Below are 17,377 nucleotides of genomic sequence, written 5' to 3' on the forward strand. Positions count from 1 at the left end.
GGGAGCAATACAAATTCTTGAAGTTGTATAGAGGAGTCAAGATAGTTCTCTGCCTTTAAGCTTGGAGGATACTGAAAAGTAGGTGTGAGATTTTGATGCCATCTTCCTGTGGAAGGCATAGACATGATAATGATAGAAAATAGGCCTCAGTGATTAGGAATGAACTAATTGGTTCAGGCTATTGTGGGATAGAATCACTCCTTGGTGTTGGGCCTATAAAAGGACATAATCTATCTACTAGGGCTTATGGTTATTTATTTTCCTTTTCTGAGAATAGGTCAGAAACTAGACTTTTACCTTTTTATGTTTCTCTTCCTTCCTGTGTTTCCATTTCCAAGTTTCTACACAGCTCTGGTATTTTCATCAGGACTATTTGGAAATCCTCTATTTCATCAAAGGGCTATTTTTTCCCCTGATATATTATACTCAGTTTTGCTGGACACATTATTTTCAGCTATGAACTCATATCTTTACCTTCTGGAATGATGTTTTAAATTCTCTACTTTGTACTAAATGTCTGCTAAACTACATGTGATGATCCTGACTATGATACCTGAATTCTGTTTCAATGCTTTGTTTTTAACCTAGAAGTACTAGATTTGGATTATAATGTTCTTGGAAGTTTTCATTTGGTTTATTTCAGGGGATAATTGGTAGATTCTCTCTATATCTACTTTTACCTCTGGATCTAAGAAATTTGGGCATTTTATTAAAGATTTCTTGAAATATGACATCAAGGCTCTTTTTGTTGTTATAGTTTCCAGACAGGCCAGTGACTCTTAAATTTTTTTTCTCCTTAATCTGTTTTCTAGATCAGTTGTGTTTGCTTTGAAATATCTAACATTTTCTTCTACTTTTTTCAGTCTTTTGACTTTATTTTAATATTTCTTGCTGTCTCATGGAGACAGTAGCTTCTGCTGGTTTCATTCTAATTTTCAGGGAATTTGTTGCCTAGAAAAGGTCTTGTATCAGTAGTCTTGTCTTTCCATATCTTTCCTCCATTGCTCTCATTTCTTTTCTATGTTTTTTCACAATCACTCTTATTCCAATTATTAAAAATTTACAAATTCTATTTATTGCACTTATAAAAATATTTTAACTCTTTTTTGGTAAATCTTGCTTTACTCTTCCAGGAATTCTAGTTGAATTTGGAACCAAGTTATGCTTATTTTTGAGACAATGTTCATAGATGTTTTAGTCATTCTCTTATTAAGTCTTGAGCATGACTGCCACCATAACAGTTCATGATAGTATAGCTCTTTTTATGGTTTTCCATTCTTCTAGCCCACTTCTTGTTGTTAGAACTGGATTCTGCAACACTTATGGAGGGGTAGGGGGTGGTCTGAGCTGGTCCAGTTGCTGCTTTCTTGGAGTACTGAGCATTGTGTTACTGCAGGATCTCAGTGTTTCCAAAGTAGTCTGAACCAGGGCAAAAAAGGATGATTACTTCTCACTTAGTCTAAGCTATGCATTCCTGAACTGGACTTGGATTTGAACAAGAGTACACTGTTATTTGACTCTGCCCCTCTAAGCCAACTGGAAAGTTTTGTTGCCTCAAAGCAGAAGAATTGTGGGCTCCTTTTTGGTCTGGAATTCCCTCTCTGGTTATTCTTCTGCAGGTGGGCTGAATGTTGGAAGTGGCATTCTACTTTGTGCATAAGGGCTGAGCCACCCCATTGTTGCTGTTGTCTTCTGAAAGGTCTCTTTTCTCTATATATTTTCCAAGATCTTCCTATGCAGAAACAACACTCACCTCTGGATGTATGCCCAAGTACTGGACAGTGGACAACAAAGCTGTTAGCTGGAACCTCTCTCCAACTCAGTGTACTGATAGAGGTCTAGGGGTGCCCCAGTATAGGTCTGAGACTTCCTTTAGCTTTAGTGCCCAGTCTCTTCCTGAGTGCACAGCAGAGTTCTCACCACACACCATCTAGTCCACAAACCTCTTTATCTACTTCCCTGTGACAAGCTGAGTTGGATGAATGGCTCAATGTGACTTCTTTGGATTTCCCCATAAGAATTCAATCTAGTGCATTTTCTATATCTGTTAAGAGGAGTTTGTTAGTACTCTGCCATCTTTTCTCCACCTCCCTTAATATGCTTTAAAAAAATTTCTGTAGGATATAATAAAGTCTTGTACCCAATATGCATTATTACCTTTTGCCTATATGTCAATCAACAAACATTTATTAAATGTCTACTATGTTCCAGACACTGGGCTAAGCACTAGAGTTACAAAGAAAGACAAAAACAGTCAGTCCCTAAATTAGACCCAGAGTATAATGAGGGAAGACACCATACAAACACTGGTGTACAAGCAAGCTATAGACAGAAAAAAAATGGAGATAACCAACAGAGCAAAGAATTAAAATGAAAGGAGTCAAGAAAGCCTTCCTGTTGAAGGCAAGATTTTAGCTGGGACTTGACAGAGACCAGGGAAGACAGAATGTTAAGATGAAAAGGGGAGAGTGTTTGAGATATGGGGACACAGTCAAAGAAAATGTCCAAATGGAGAGATGGAATTTCCTATGCAAAGAACATCAGGAAGGCCAGTGTCACTGAATAACAGAATTTGTGGGGGTGAGTATTAGAAGACTGGAAAGGGGTGGAGCAAGGAGAGTTTATGAAGGGCTTTAAATATAAAACATGGTATTTTATATTTGCTCCTAGAAGTGATAGAGATACTAGTATCTATTGAATATGGAGAGTGACATGGTCAGACCTATAGTGCAGAAAGATCACTAACAACTGAATGGAAGGTAGGCTGGACCAGGGTGAGACTTGTGGCAGGAAGACCAACCAGCAGGCTATTGCTATGGTCTAGGCAGGAGGTGAGAAGGTCTTGCACCAAGGTGGTGACATTGTCAGAGGTGAGAAGGGGGCATACTAGAACGATGTTACAACAATAAAGCTGATAGGCACTGGCAAGAAATTGAATATGGAGGAGTGAAACAGAATGAGGAATCAAAGATGACAACTAGGCTGGACAATTGGGAAGATGATAATACTCTCAATAGTGAAAGAGGAATTAGAAAAGAAAAGGAGAGTGGGATAGGGGTGAATAATGAGTTCAGTTTTTGACATATTGAGATCTGGGTCCCTTTGTTCAACATGTTTAGAAGCCTAAATACAATCTATCTTCCCAAATTTCCCAATATAAACTACATTGGGGCAAAGCAAGGCAAAAAGAAATATGAGTTTTAAAAGTAGATGTTACCCATAAAATTGAAACTGATCCAAGTGCTTGGGACTCCCATGTACACTGGTCCTAGTTAATGGGGCTGCTGGGTCACAGGTTATAAAATATTTAAGTATTATTATTTTCCTCACACCACCTCTATGAGGTAGGTAGTACAATCATTATTATTTCAATTTTACAGGAAAGGATATTGAAGTTCAAAGAATTGATGTGACTTCTTTATGGTCCCAAAGCTAAGGCTACAGATCCCAAATTCAAATCCAAATCTCTTCTAATTCCAAATCAAACACCTTCTTATGAGAAGGCAAATATTAGAGTCTGATTTAATCCAGGAAGGAAGGATATTGCCTATTACTAAGTCAATGCTAAAGTAAAACTCAGTTTTCCCAAGGGTCCCATTGTATCCTTAACCCAGCTGAGCATCCAGATCACAAAAGGATGAATCTTTTAACTCAATATCAATGAGTTCCTCAGCTCTGGCCTCTTTCAGTTTTGTTATCATAATTATTTCCACAGAGCATACTGTAATAGCCACTGGCCAACTGCAAAGACCAAAATTAGAAAACCAGAGGTGTTTTGGCCTTTGACACAGGTTGCTCGGAAAGATTTGTCTCTTTGTGGGAAGCCCTGATATAAGGATCATAGAAATACCCTTTTTCAGGTACAAAACCATATCCAAACAATTCATCATGGCAGCAAGCAATAAAAGCAGTTGTTTATTCATCCTTTGATTTTGGTCAGTTCTTAGGACAGGTGTCCCTAAGTGGAACTCATACTGTTTTGTTTCTCACTAACAAGTTAATATAAGAAATCAAATCATTTCCTAAACAATGAGCATCTTTGAGAAGTAATGAATAGTCACTTTGGTGTGATTGCTGGTCCCTCCAGAGATAAACAACAAAGTATGTGTTATTTATTGTAATAGACCCCAATCCTCTCCCATTATCCCTAAAGACAGCAAATTGTTTGGCATTGGAGAATGTGTATTTATTTATTTCCTATGAGGAAGAAAGCAAATTTTACTGTTTTTCAAATCAGCAACATACCCCTTGAGTTTGGTGGCATATTTTCAGCACATGGCAAGCAATTTGTGAACATCACTCGCAGTCCAAAAAGAAATCCAAGCTATTTCTTTCTTTCCTATCCAAATAGTCCACCCTATGTTTTGCATAGCCTCTCTAGCTCTAGAAAGACATGTAATTCACCTAAAAGAGGGTGGCTTTAAGTGCCAAGAAGTCCTCCTGAATCTAATGCCAGATCACCCAGAAAGTGAGGGGATTGCAAAGCAGCTCTGCCTGTGGAGCTCTCTTCATTGTATAATGAAGTATTACATTTCAGGAAAGATGTTTTAACATACACACACACACACACACACACACACACACACACACACACACACACAGAGTGGATCTTGTCGCTAAAGGAGGAAAAGCTCATTGAGCCATCAAGTTGTGGCATTGGGAATAGGAAGCTTAGCACACTGAGGCCTACATTGACTGGGGGGGGGGGGGGGGGCTGTGTGTTTTAGGGACCATTAGCAACTCTGAAATTTCCAAATCTTCTAGGAGCTCTGGATAATAATAAGATATGAATTCAAAATGTGGGCTGTCACATTCACCCATGTAGCCTTTCACAAGCTACTTTCCTTTTCTGTGAAAGGACAAGACTAGATATGACCCAGAGGTGAGGTATCTTTGAGATGGAGGCCCAAGTTACCCAGACATCTACTAGAGTTCTGTCTTTATCAAAAGCAGAGCGGTGAATATTTTCTAGACTCTTCTTAATGATCATTTCAACCTTCAAAAAGATGTCAGAACCAACCAGAAAAAAAGTATATTCTGAATCTCGTTTTCATTATCAAGGAATACTATAGTGGAAAGGATCAGAACTTTGGAGGAATATAACCTCTCCTTCTTAAAGTTTGTAGCAGAGGAGGAAAAATACAATCCTGGTTTAGGCTCCAGATTTTTTTTTGAAGGGGAGGGGGTCAGGAGGAGAAGGGAATAAAAATTTATTAAGTGCCTACTATGTGCTAAATGCTTTACAAATTTTGTGTTATTTGATCTTCACAACAACCCTAGAAGGTAGGTTATTATTCTCATTACATAGATGAGGAAACTGAGTCAGACAAAAGTTAAATGACATGTCCAGGGTCACAAAGTTAGGAAGTATCTGAGGTTAGGGTAAGGTCTTTCTGACTCCAGACCCAGAGCTCTATTCATTGATTGTGTCATACCAACTAACTGTTCCTAGAAGGAAGGCAACTTCAAAGGTTCAAAGAAAGGGTAGGTAGAATTCCATGAATTAAAATTCCACAAGAGAAGTCAGCTCAAAAGTGGCAAAAAACTCAAAAATTAAATTAAGAAGACATAAATGTGATGAAGAAGAACAATGACAATTATCTGGAGAGAAAGTTGTGGATACAAAGAGAACTCATCATCTGATTTAAGATTTTTTAAAGATTTGGACAAAACGTGGAAGCAAGGACAGGTAACAGAAGATGAATATCATGCCTGGCACAGGACTTCCCCACATGATGTGCACTCAACAGTGAGGGTGCTGCACTGTATGAGGAAGGTAGACTGGAAGCAGTTCAAATGAAATGTGACATAAATAAGTTTAGAGCCCTCACCCCAGGTGGTGGGCTCACATGGACTATTTGTGCCCAACCTGTGGTAGACATTCCAAGTTCGTACTGGTCTGATCAAACACAGTCGGACACCCTGCAATTTGTATTAAACATAATGATGTCGTTTTGATCTTCTTCAATAACAAAGGACAAGAACCAAACAACCAACCATCAGGCTTTGCACAGTCCTGTGAGAAGAGTGGAAAGAATGCTAAAGCTCAGAATAAGTTGGTGCTGGTAAGGGAGGCTAAGGACAACATGACAATTTAAACCCAATATTGGGAAAGGAGAAAGAAGATTAAAGAAGTGACAAGATCACTGCTTGGAGCAAAGAAAAGTGATAATAAGGAAGAGGGAAGTTCTTCAGTGTTCATTTTGCTTTTGTTTTCTCTGCCAAAGTGAAGGCCCTTGCACTGAAAAGGAAAGAACATATGAAGATTAGGGTGTCAAATACCAAGACAAGCAAGGCGATAATGCAAAAGTGCTTACCAGCCCTTATCATGCCCAGATTACTTGGAAGGCCAAGAGAAATGAAGAGAAATGGCAAATGTGGTGGTAGAGAAATTGTCGGTGTCAGCTGACAGATTATGAAGAATGTGAGAAACATGACAGGAATGAAGAAAGGCAAATGTCACAATTTCAGAAAAAAAGGAAGAAAATAGATATGGAAACTATAGACTAGAGAGCTTTACTTCAAATCCTAACAAAAGATTAAAATGTATAAATAAATAGCTAGTTAAACACGTGGAAAAGAAAGTAATGATCCCAGAGTTTGTATGACTTCATTAGAAACAGGTCATGGAGGACTTTCCGGCCAAGATGGCAGAGAGAAGACAGGCACAGTTCTAAGTCTCCTGATCTCTTCTCCATCTATCACATGAAACAAACCCCTTAAAAGAAATCTAACCCACAAAACCCAAAAAGAAAAGCCAGGAGAAAGAACATCTACCTCAGGATTTGTCTCTAGCAGCAGCTTTGGCCGAATTCGGGCAGGTGAGTCTGGGTTCAGAGGAAGGATCAGCCCCAATCAGCCAGATTAACAGCTGAATTGGAACCGGGAGTCTGGGGCCTGAGAGTAGGACCTGCTGGATCAGGGTGGGGCTGGACCTCAGGGGCGTGAGTCAGCAGAGAAGCTGAGGCGCTGGTGTTGGAGCTGTCCCCTGGGAGATCTCGGACAGGGCTGGGGGCAGAGTTCTGGAGCAGGAAGGCCTCGGATACCATCCCTGGGCTCCTCTGGTCTGAGTCCCATTACAACTCAGACTTCTTCCCTAACAAACAAATGCAAACTACTTCTGCCTCAGGCCCAGGTGTGTGAGCAGAAGAACCAGCACAGCTGAGAAATGACCTCAGGCCAGGGTAAAGCCCACCACTGATTGAAGGAAAAAGAATTCAATAGCTCCAATTCCTCCCTACAAGTAAAGGGAGAAGGCCTCAAGCAAGGTCACAGACACTCAAGCGAAAGCAACCAGCACCTCCTGCAGGACAGCCAGAGGAACTGCACTCAGTGAGTAAAGCTTTTAGCGATCCCAAGCCCCTGTGAACCAGCCCCTCCCCAACTCAGGTCTTAGCAAAATGGAGAAGTGTCAGTGGAAAGGTGGATCCATAGAAAAATTCTTGGGAGGGAAAGACCCTAACTCAGAGAGACCTGGAACCTCTGAGGAAAATACAATCTGGTCTTCATCACAGAAAGACTTCCTTGAAGAAATAAGGATGGAGCTTAAAAAATTTGGGAAAGACAATTAATACCTGGCAACAAGAAAACAAAACCTTAGAAAGTACAATTGGACAAATACAAAATGAAAATAAATCTCTCAGATCTTCACATGGGCAAATGCAAAAAGAAATTAATTCTCTCAAAACCTCGATTGGTCAAATGGAAAGCTCGTTCAAATGTAGAATTGACCAATTGGAAAAGGAGTTGCAAAAGGTAAATGAAGAAAACTCCTCCCTCAAAAAGAGAATAGAGTCTACAGAAACTAATGACTCCATGAGACAGCAAGAGTCAATTAAACAAAATCAAAAAAATAGAAAAAATAGAAGCAAATGTAAAATACCTCATCAACAAAACCACCGACCTTGAGAATAGATCGAGAATTGGCAACCTGAAAATTATAGGACTTCCTGAAAACATTGAAGAGAAAAAAAGCCTGGAATTAATATTACAGGAGCTAGTGATGGAAAACTGCCCTGATATCATGGAATCGAAGGGCAAAGTAATTAATGAAAGAGTTTCAGAAACAAAAGACTGGGGAATATGGATAAAGGGGGGGGGGGGGGGAAGGGGGGAAAATACAAACAGAGGGAAGATAGCACAGAGGGCAATAAAGAATTAGTAATCATAACCTTGAATGTGAATGGGATGAACTCTCCCTTAAAAAGTAAGCAAATAGCAGAGTGGATTAAAAACCAGTATCCTACAATATACTGCTTACAAGAAAACTCATTTGAAGCAGAGAGATACATATAGAGTAAAGGTAAAAGGTTGGAGCAAAATATATTTTGCTTCAGGTGAAGTAAAAAAAGCAGGGGTAGCAATTCTTATCTCAGACAAAGAAGCAGCAAAAATAGATAGCGTTACAAGAGATAAGGAAACTTTATCCTCCTAAAAGGTACCATAGACAATAAAGTCATTTCAATATTGAATATATATGCACCCAGTGGGACAGCAACCAAATTCTTAGAAGAGAAGCTGAAAGAACTACAGGAAGAAATAGACAGTAAAACTCTACTAGTGGGAGACCTTAACCTCCCGCTATCAGATCTAGATAAATTGAATCATAAAATAAACAAGAAGTTAAGGAGGTAAATAGATAGTTAGAAAAATTAGATATGGTAGACTTATGGAGGAAACTGAATGGGGATAGGAAGGAATATACCTTTTTCTCTGCAGTACATGGAACTTATACAAAAATTGAGCATGTACTGGGACATAAAAACCTAATAATCAACTGCAGAAAGGCGGAAATAGTGAATACATCTTTCTCAGATCACAATGCAACAAAAGTCACATGCAATACTGGGCCAAGGAGGTATAGACCCAGAACAAATTGAAAACTGAAAAACCTCATTTTAAAAAATGAGTGGACCAAAAAACAAATTAGAGAAAGAATTAACAATTTTATCCTAGATAATGATAATAGTGAAACAACACACCAAAACCTATGGGATTCATTCAAAGTGACTCTCAGGGGATATATTATAGCTCTTAATGCTTACATGAATAAATTGGAGAAAGATGAAATCAATGAACTAAACATGCAACTAAAAAATAACAGAAAGAACAAATCAAAAATCTACAATTAGAGAGTCTACTTGCCAAGACAGACTCAGAATCTTTTTGAAAACAATTATAAAACACTTCTCACACAAATTAAATTACATTTAAATAACTGGGCAAATATCAACTTCTCATGGATAGGTAGAGCTAACATAATAAAAATGACAATTCTACCAAAACTAAACTATCTGTTCAGTGCCCTACCAATCAAAATTCCAAAAAAAGTAGTTTAATGAGTTGGAGAAAATTGTAAGTAAATTCATACAGAGAAATAAAAAGTCAAGAACTGCCAGGAGCTTAATGAAAAAAAGTGCAAAAGAAGGTCTAAAGACCTAAAATTATATTATAAAGCATCAGTCATGAAAACTGTTTGGTATTGGCTAATAAATAGAGTGGTGGACCAGTGGAATACACTAGGTGTAAAAACAGGAGATGATTACAGTAATCTGCTGTTTGATAACCACAAAGAGTCCAGCCATTGGGATAAAAACTCCCTCTTTGACAAAAATTGCAGGGAAAATTGGAAGTTAGTATGGAAGAAACTTAGATTAGGCCAACACCTCACACCCTTTACCAAGATAAGATCCAAACGGTTACACAAGATAGACATAAAAAACAATACTATAAGCAAATTAGAAGATCAAGGACTAGTCTACCTGTCAGATCTATGGAAAGGGGAACAGTTTATGACTAAGGAAGAGTTGGAGAACATCACCAAAAACCAATTAGATGATTTTGATTACATTAAATTAAAAAGCTTTTGCACAGATAAAACCAATGTAACCAAGATCAAAAGAAATGTAGTAAATTGGGAAACAATCTTTACAACTAATGATTCTGACAAAGGACTCATTTCTAAAATATACAGAGAACTGAGTCATATTTTTAAAACAAAAAGCCATTCCCCAATTGACAAATGGTCAAAGGATATGTAAAGGCAATTTACAGATGAGGAGATCAAAGTAATTCATAGCCATATAAAAAATGCTCTAAATCATTAATTATTAGAGAAATGCAAATTGAAGCTTCTCTGAGGTACCACCTCACACCTCTCAGATTGGCCAGTATGACCAGGAAGGATAATGATCATTGTTGGAAGAGATGTAGGAAATTCTGGGACACTATTACACTGTTGGTGGAGCTGTGAACTCATCCAACCCTTCTGGAGAGCTATTTGGAACTATGCCCAAAGGGCAACAAAAATGTGCATACCCTTTGACCCAGCAATACCACTACTGGGTCTATACCCTGAAGAGATGAGGAAAAAGCGTAAAAACATTACTTGTACAAAAATATTTATAGCAGCCCTGTTTGTGGTGGCAAAGAATTGGAAATCCAGTAAATGTCCTTCATTTGGGGAATGGCTTAGCAAACTGTGGTATATGTATGTCATGGAACACTATTGTTCTATTAGAAACCAGGAAGGACAGGATGTCAGGGAAACCTGGAGGGATTTTCATGAACTGATGCTGAGTGAGATGAGCAGAACCAGAAAAACACTGTACACCCTAACAGCAACATGGGAGTGATGTTCAACCTTGAAGGACTTGCTCAGTCCATCAGTGCAACAGTTGGGAACAATTTTGGGCTTTCTGCAAAGGAGAGTACCATCTGTATCCAGATAAGGAGCTGTGGAGTTTGAACAAAGTGCAAGGACTATTCCCTTTAATTTAGAAAAAAACAGATAGCTTATTGTCTGATCTTGTTACCTCTTAGACTTCTCTTCTCTTTAAGGATATGATTTCTCACTCATCACACCCAATTTGAAACACGGTACAACATGGAAACAAAGTAAAGATTGACAGAGTGCTTTCTGTGGGGGGAAGGGGGTAGGGAAGCAAGATTGGGGGAAAAATGTAAAACTCAAATAATATCTTTAATAAAAATAAATTTTAAAAATTCCCAATTACATACTAAATTAGAAATTCTAAAAATTAAAGGAGAAATTAATAACATCAAAAGCAAAAAAACTATTGAATTAAGAAAAAAAAACAAAAGTTGGTATTATGAAAAAAACAATACCATTGATAAACCTCTGGTCAATTTGATTTAAAAAAAGAAAGAGGGGCGGCTAGGTGGCGTAGTGGATAAAGCACCAGCCTTGGAGTCAGGAGTACCTGGGTTCAAATCCGGTCTCAGACACTTAATAATTGCCTAGATGTGTGGCCTTGGGAAAGCCACTTAACCCCGTTTGCCTTGCAAAAAAAAATCTAAAAAAAAGAAAGGAGAAAACCAAATTGCTAGTATCATAAATGAAAAAGGTGAACTCATCACCAATGAGGAGGAAATTAAAGTAATAATTGTAAATTACTTTGCCAATAAATTTGATAATCTAAGTGAAATGGATGAATATTTATAAAAATATAAGTTGCCCAGGTTAAATGAAGAAGAGATAAAATACCTAAACAATCCCATCTCAGAAAAAAAGAAATTCAACAAGCCATTATTGAACTCCCTAAAATAAATCTCCAGGGCCTGGTGGATTCACAAGTGAATTCTACCAAACATTTAAGGAACAATTGGTTCCAATTCTATATAAACTCTTTGGAAAAATAGGCAAAGATGGAACTCTGCTTAACTCTTTATATGAAACCAATATGGTGCTGTTACCTAAACCAGGAAGAGTTAAAACAGAGAAATAAAATTATAGACCTATTTGCCTGATGAATATAGATGCAAAAATCATAAATAAAATCTTAGCAAAACGATTACAACAAGTCATCACTAGGATAATAAATTAGGATCAAGTAGGATTTATTCCAGGAATGCAGGGTTGATTCAATATTAGGAAAACTGGAGCAGCTAGGTGGCGCAGTGGATAAAGCACCACTGACCCTTGAGTCAGCAGTACCTGGGTTCAAATCCCGTCTCAAACACTTAATAATTACCTAGCTGTGTGGCCTTGGGCAAGCCACTTAACCCCATTTGCCTTGCAAAAAAAACTAAAAAAAAATTAGGAAAACTGTTAGTATACTCAATTATATCAAGAACAAACCCATCAGAAATCATATGATCATATTAATAGATGCTGAAAAAGCTTTTGACAAAATTCGGCATCCATTCCTATTAAAAACACTAGAGAATGTAGGAATAAATGGACTGTTCCTTAAAATAATTAGCAGTATCTATCTAAAACCATCAACAAGCATTATATTCAATGGGGAGAGGCTAGAGGCATTACCAATAAGATCAGGGGTGAAACAAGGGTGCCCATTATCACCACTACTATTCAATATTGTATTAGAAATGTTAGCATCAGCAATTAGAGAAGAAAAAGAAATTGAAGGAATTAGAATTGGGAAGGAAGAGACAAAACTCTCACTCTTTGCAGATGACATGATGGTCTACCTAGAGAATCCCAAAAAATCATCCAAAAAACTCCTGGAAAAAAATAAGCAATTTTAGCAAAGTTGCAGGTTATAAAATAAACCCTCACAAATCCTCAAATTTTCTATATATGTCTAGGAAGATACAGCAGGAAGATCTAGAAAGAGAGATCCCATTCAAAGTAACCTCAGACAATATAAAATACTTGGGAGTCTATTTGCCAAGACAGACTCAGAATCTTTTTGAAAACAATTATAAAACACTTCTCACACAAATTAAATTACATTTAAATAACTGGGCAAATATCAACTGCTCATGGATAGGTAGAGCTAATATAATAAAAATGACAATTCTACCAAAACTAAACAATCTGTTCAGTGCCCTACCAATCAAAATTCCAAAAATTTACTTTAATGAGTTAGAAAAAATTGTAAGTAAATTCATATGGAGAAATAAAAAAGTCAAGAATTGCCAGGAGCTTAATGAAAAAAAGTGCAAAAGAAGGGGGCTTAGCCCTATCTTATCTATAATTATATTATAAAGTATTAGTCATAAAAACTGTCTGGTATTGGCTAAGAAATAGAGTGGTGGACCAGTGGAATAGACTAGGTGTAAAAGCAGGAGATGATAACAGTAATCTGCTGTTTGATAACCCCAAAGAGTCTAGCCATTGGGATAAAAACTCCCTCTTTGATAAAAACTGCTGGGATAATTGGAAGTTAGTATGGAAGAAACTTAGAATAGACCAACACCTCACACAAGATAAAATCCAAATGGTTACAGGACTTAGACATAAAAAACAATACTATAAGCAAATTAGAAGATCAAGGACTAGTCTACCTGTCAGATCTATGGAAAGGGGAACAGTTTATGACTAAGGAAGAGTTGAAGAACATCACCAAAAACCAATTAGATGATTTTGATTACATTAAATTAAAAAGCTCTTGCACAGATAAAACCAATGTAAGTAAGATCAAAAGAAATGTAGTAAATTGGGAAACAATCTTTACAACTAATGATTCTGACAAAGGACTCATTTCTAAAATATACAGAGAACTGAGTCATATTTTTAAAACAAAAAGCCATTCCCCGATTGACAAATGGTCAAAGGATATGCAAAGGCAATTTACAGATGAGGAGATCAAAGTAATCCATAACCATATAAAAATGCTCTAAATCATCAATTATTAGAGAAATCCAAATTAAAGCTTCTCTGAGGTACCACCTCACACCCTCTCAGATTGGCCAGTATGACCAGGAAGGATAATGATCATTGTTGGAAGGGATGTGAGAAATTTGGGACACTATTACACTGTTGGTGGAGCGGTGAACTCATCCAACCCTTCTGGAGAGCTATTTGGAACTATGCCCAAAGGGCAACAAAAATGTGCATACCCTTTGACCCAGCAATACCACTACTGGGTCTATACCCCTGAAGAGATGAGGAAAAAGCGTAAAAACATTACTTGTACAAAAATATTTATAGCAGCCCTGTTTGTGGTGGCAAAGAATTGGAAATCCAGTAAGTGTCCTTCAATTGGGGAATGGCTTAGCAAACTGTGGTATATGTATGTCATGGAACACTACTGTTCTATTAGAAACCAGGAGGGACAGGATCTCAGGGAAATCATTTGCATGAACTGATGCTGAGTGAGATGAGCAGAACCAGAAAAACACTGTACACCCTAACAGCAACATGGGAGTGATGTTCAACCTTGAAGGATTTGCTCATTCCATCAGTGCAACAATCGGCAACAATTTGGGGCTGTCTGCAAAGGAGAGTACCATCTGTATCCAGATAAGGAGCTGTGGAGTTTGAACAAATTGCAAGGACTATTCCCTTTAATTTAGAAAAAAACAGATAGCTTATTGTCTGATCTTGTTACCTCTTAAAATTCTCTTCATTAAGAATATGATTTCTCTCTCATCACACCCAGTTTGGATCAAGGTACAACATGGAAACAAAGTAAAGACTGACAGAGTGCTTTCTGTTGGGGGGTGGGGGAAGGAAGCAAGATGGGGGGGGGACTGTAAAAGTCAAATAATATCTTTAAAAAAAAATTAACTTAAAAAAAATGAAACAGGTCATTCCCGATTACACTTATTTCCTTTTGACAAGATTGCTGAAGTTTATCAGAAGAATGTGACAGATAGAGTTTGCTTATCATGTTGATGATGCTGTTTGTTCTTCATCCTTGAAGAAGATCATGACATCAGGGAGGTGGTGCCATGACAAGCACATGAATTGAATTTGAATGGGGGAGGACTATGCTAAATCACCAGCCTCCTTTTCTCCTCCAGAGTCATCTGAGTCCAGTAGCCAATTAAGCATCAGGATGACTGGAGATGACCTTGGATGGGAGGCAATCAGGGTAAAGTGACTTGCCCAAATTTACACAGCTAATAAATTTCCAATGTATGAGGATTTAAACTCCTGTCTTCTTGATTCCATGGCCAGTGCTCTATCAACTGTGCTACCTAGTCTTTATTACTTATCATGTAATTCCTGTGGAAAAGATAAAGAGGTGTGTGTTAAATAACAGGACACTTAAATGGTTTCCAAAGTAGTTGAATAAAATAGTCATTCAGTGGCCTGATGTCCACTTGGAAGAAGTCTCTAGTGTAGTGTCCTAGGGATCTGTGCTTGGTCCTATGCTGTTTAACATTATTATCAGCCACTTAGACTAAAATATAATTGGTATGCTCATGAAATGTGCAGATGACACAAAGCTTGTGGATGGCAGAATTAAGATTCAAAAGGACAGCTAGAAATATTGGACCACACTGAATAAGATTAAATTTAATAAAGAAAGTTACAGTCTTAGATTTGAGTTCAAAAAACAGACTTCAGAGGTACAAGACTGTACAGACATGATTACAGAACAGTTTGAAAAAGAACTGAAGGTTTTATTATACGGAAAGTTCAATATGAGGCAACAGTATTATTTTGGCAGCCAAGAACACCAATGCAGTCTTTAGCATTCAAATCTTCCAAGGATAAAGGTGCTGTTAGTTCCACATTCCTTTGCTCTGCAGATTATATCTGCTGTATTACATTCAATTCTAGACTGGAGTCTTGAAAGCACTATAATAGTATCTTGCTAGCAAAATATTCAGAGGAGGACTATCAGGATAGGGAAGGAACCTAACTCCATGTCATATAAGACCTAAGGGTATTGCTTTTGGAGAAGAGGAAAATGGAATAGGAAAGTTGTTTTCTAGGACCATCCTAGGGATGAGGGATTATACTTTTGGGGCCCACAGTACAAAACTAAGATCCATAGGTGGAAGCTGTAGAGAAGCAATTGATGACTTAATATAAAAGAAAATTTGCCTTATCATTAGAAATGTAATAGGAATATATAAATAGACTGAGTCTTGGTGGTATCTGGTATGCTGTCATGGGGGGTTCTTTTTTAGTTGTGGTTTTGGATTTGATCCTGTGCCCACCCAAATTCTTTTCAACTCTGGAATACTGTAATTCTAAGAATCTTAGACCCTCTTTCAATTTAAAATCTATGATCCTGTGAGGACTTATCATACAATATGTACATATCTTGGACCCAAGGCCTTAGAATAAGCCATTCTTCCCTCTTCTTCATTCCTCACCTTCAATCAGTCATCAAGGTTCCTCCATAAAATCTCCTACATCCACTTCATCTATCCCATTCACTGGCACAGTCCTCAATTAGGTCCTCATCTTCCACTTAGACTACATCAATACCTAGGACCAGTCAAGGAGTAGAGAAAGTCATTAAGTTAATATGAAAATATGTTTTGTATAATTGATTTCACATATCCTGCCTTCTCAATGGGTAGAAGAAAGGGCAGGAAGGAGGGGGGGAAGCACAGAATTCAAAAAAAATTAATGAATGATAAAAATAAATAAATTATACTTTCATTTCAATATAAAATATAATTTTACAAAAGAAAGTAAAGAGGTTGGCAAATTTTGTCCTTGATGCTTCTCCATTATTTTGTCTGCCCATCCCTTCCACACATATTCAATGTCTTGATGCTTGTCTCCTGGCCAATCATTTCCCCCAATAGGGCTGAACAGTAGAAATGTAGTTTTCTGTATCTCTTCTTTCCATTCCCCCATGCATACAGAAAATAAGCAGTGTGCTAGACTCAAGAAATACATATCAAAAAAGCAAGGACAGTCTCTACCCTCAAGGAATTCACATTCTCAAAGGAAGAAATAGTTGATGCCAAGGTCCAAGAAGGCCTTAGAGAGCAGCAGTGTAATAGAAGTTATTGCATCTTCTTTAATGTCATTTCCATGAATGAAAACTCATCTGCTTCTGATGTTGTGCCCAGGATATTAGAAGGGAAAGCTTTCTTTTCCCTGGTCTTCAGCAGCTGAGTTAGCTCAGAAAGCATGGGCTATGACCCCTGCAGAACAAGTTGTTAGGTGGTATTTTCACAAGAGTTGCTTCCCTTGAGAATAGCTGAAGGGACTGTGTTGGAAGCAAGGAGGGTAGTTTGGGGATGCTGCTGTGTCTAGGACTCTTGGGGCTAACCTGCCAATTGGTAACAGTTGTTTGGTAATTGGTGTTGGTGATTGCAGGAATGGTAGATCCTTTTCCAAAGGATTTGTTTCTCTGTATGACAACTGTGAGGGACTAGATTAGAAGCAGGTAAGGGGGTCTATTCCCTGTGCCACAGAATTTATCTGTCAATGACAGTTGCTGGCACTTGATATTAGTTGTGGCATGGATAAATGAAAGCAAGAATAGCATTCTAGAAGGAATTGATATACTTAAGACCAAATCTCTTTCTTAAAGACTATATCTTAAAGTCAAGCCATTCTTCTCATTGTTTGGTCAACAATAGATCCCAGGTCAACTCCACTTGGTCACTGATAGGACCCTGATTGGCTTGGAATGAATGTAAATAGCAAGTATTTCTGTTTTGACCAGAAACCCTGAGGGTCCTCCCCTCC

The sequence above is a fragment of the Macrotis lagotis genome, chromosome X (genome assembly GCF_037893015.1).
Source record: "Macrotis lagotis isolate mMagLag1 chromosome X, bilby.v1.9.chrom.fasta, whole genome shotgun sequence".
NCBI lineage: Eukaryota > Metazoa > Chordata > Mammalia > Peramelemorphia > Peramelidae > Macrotis > Macrotis lagotis.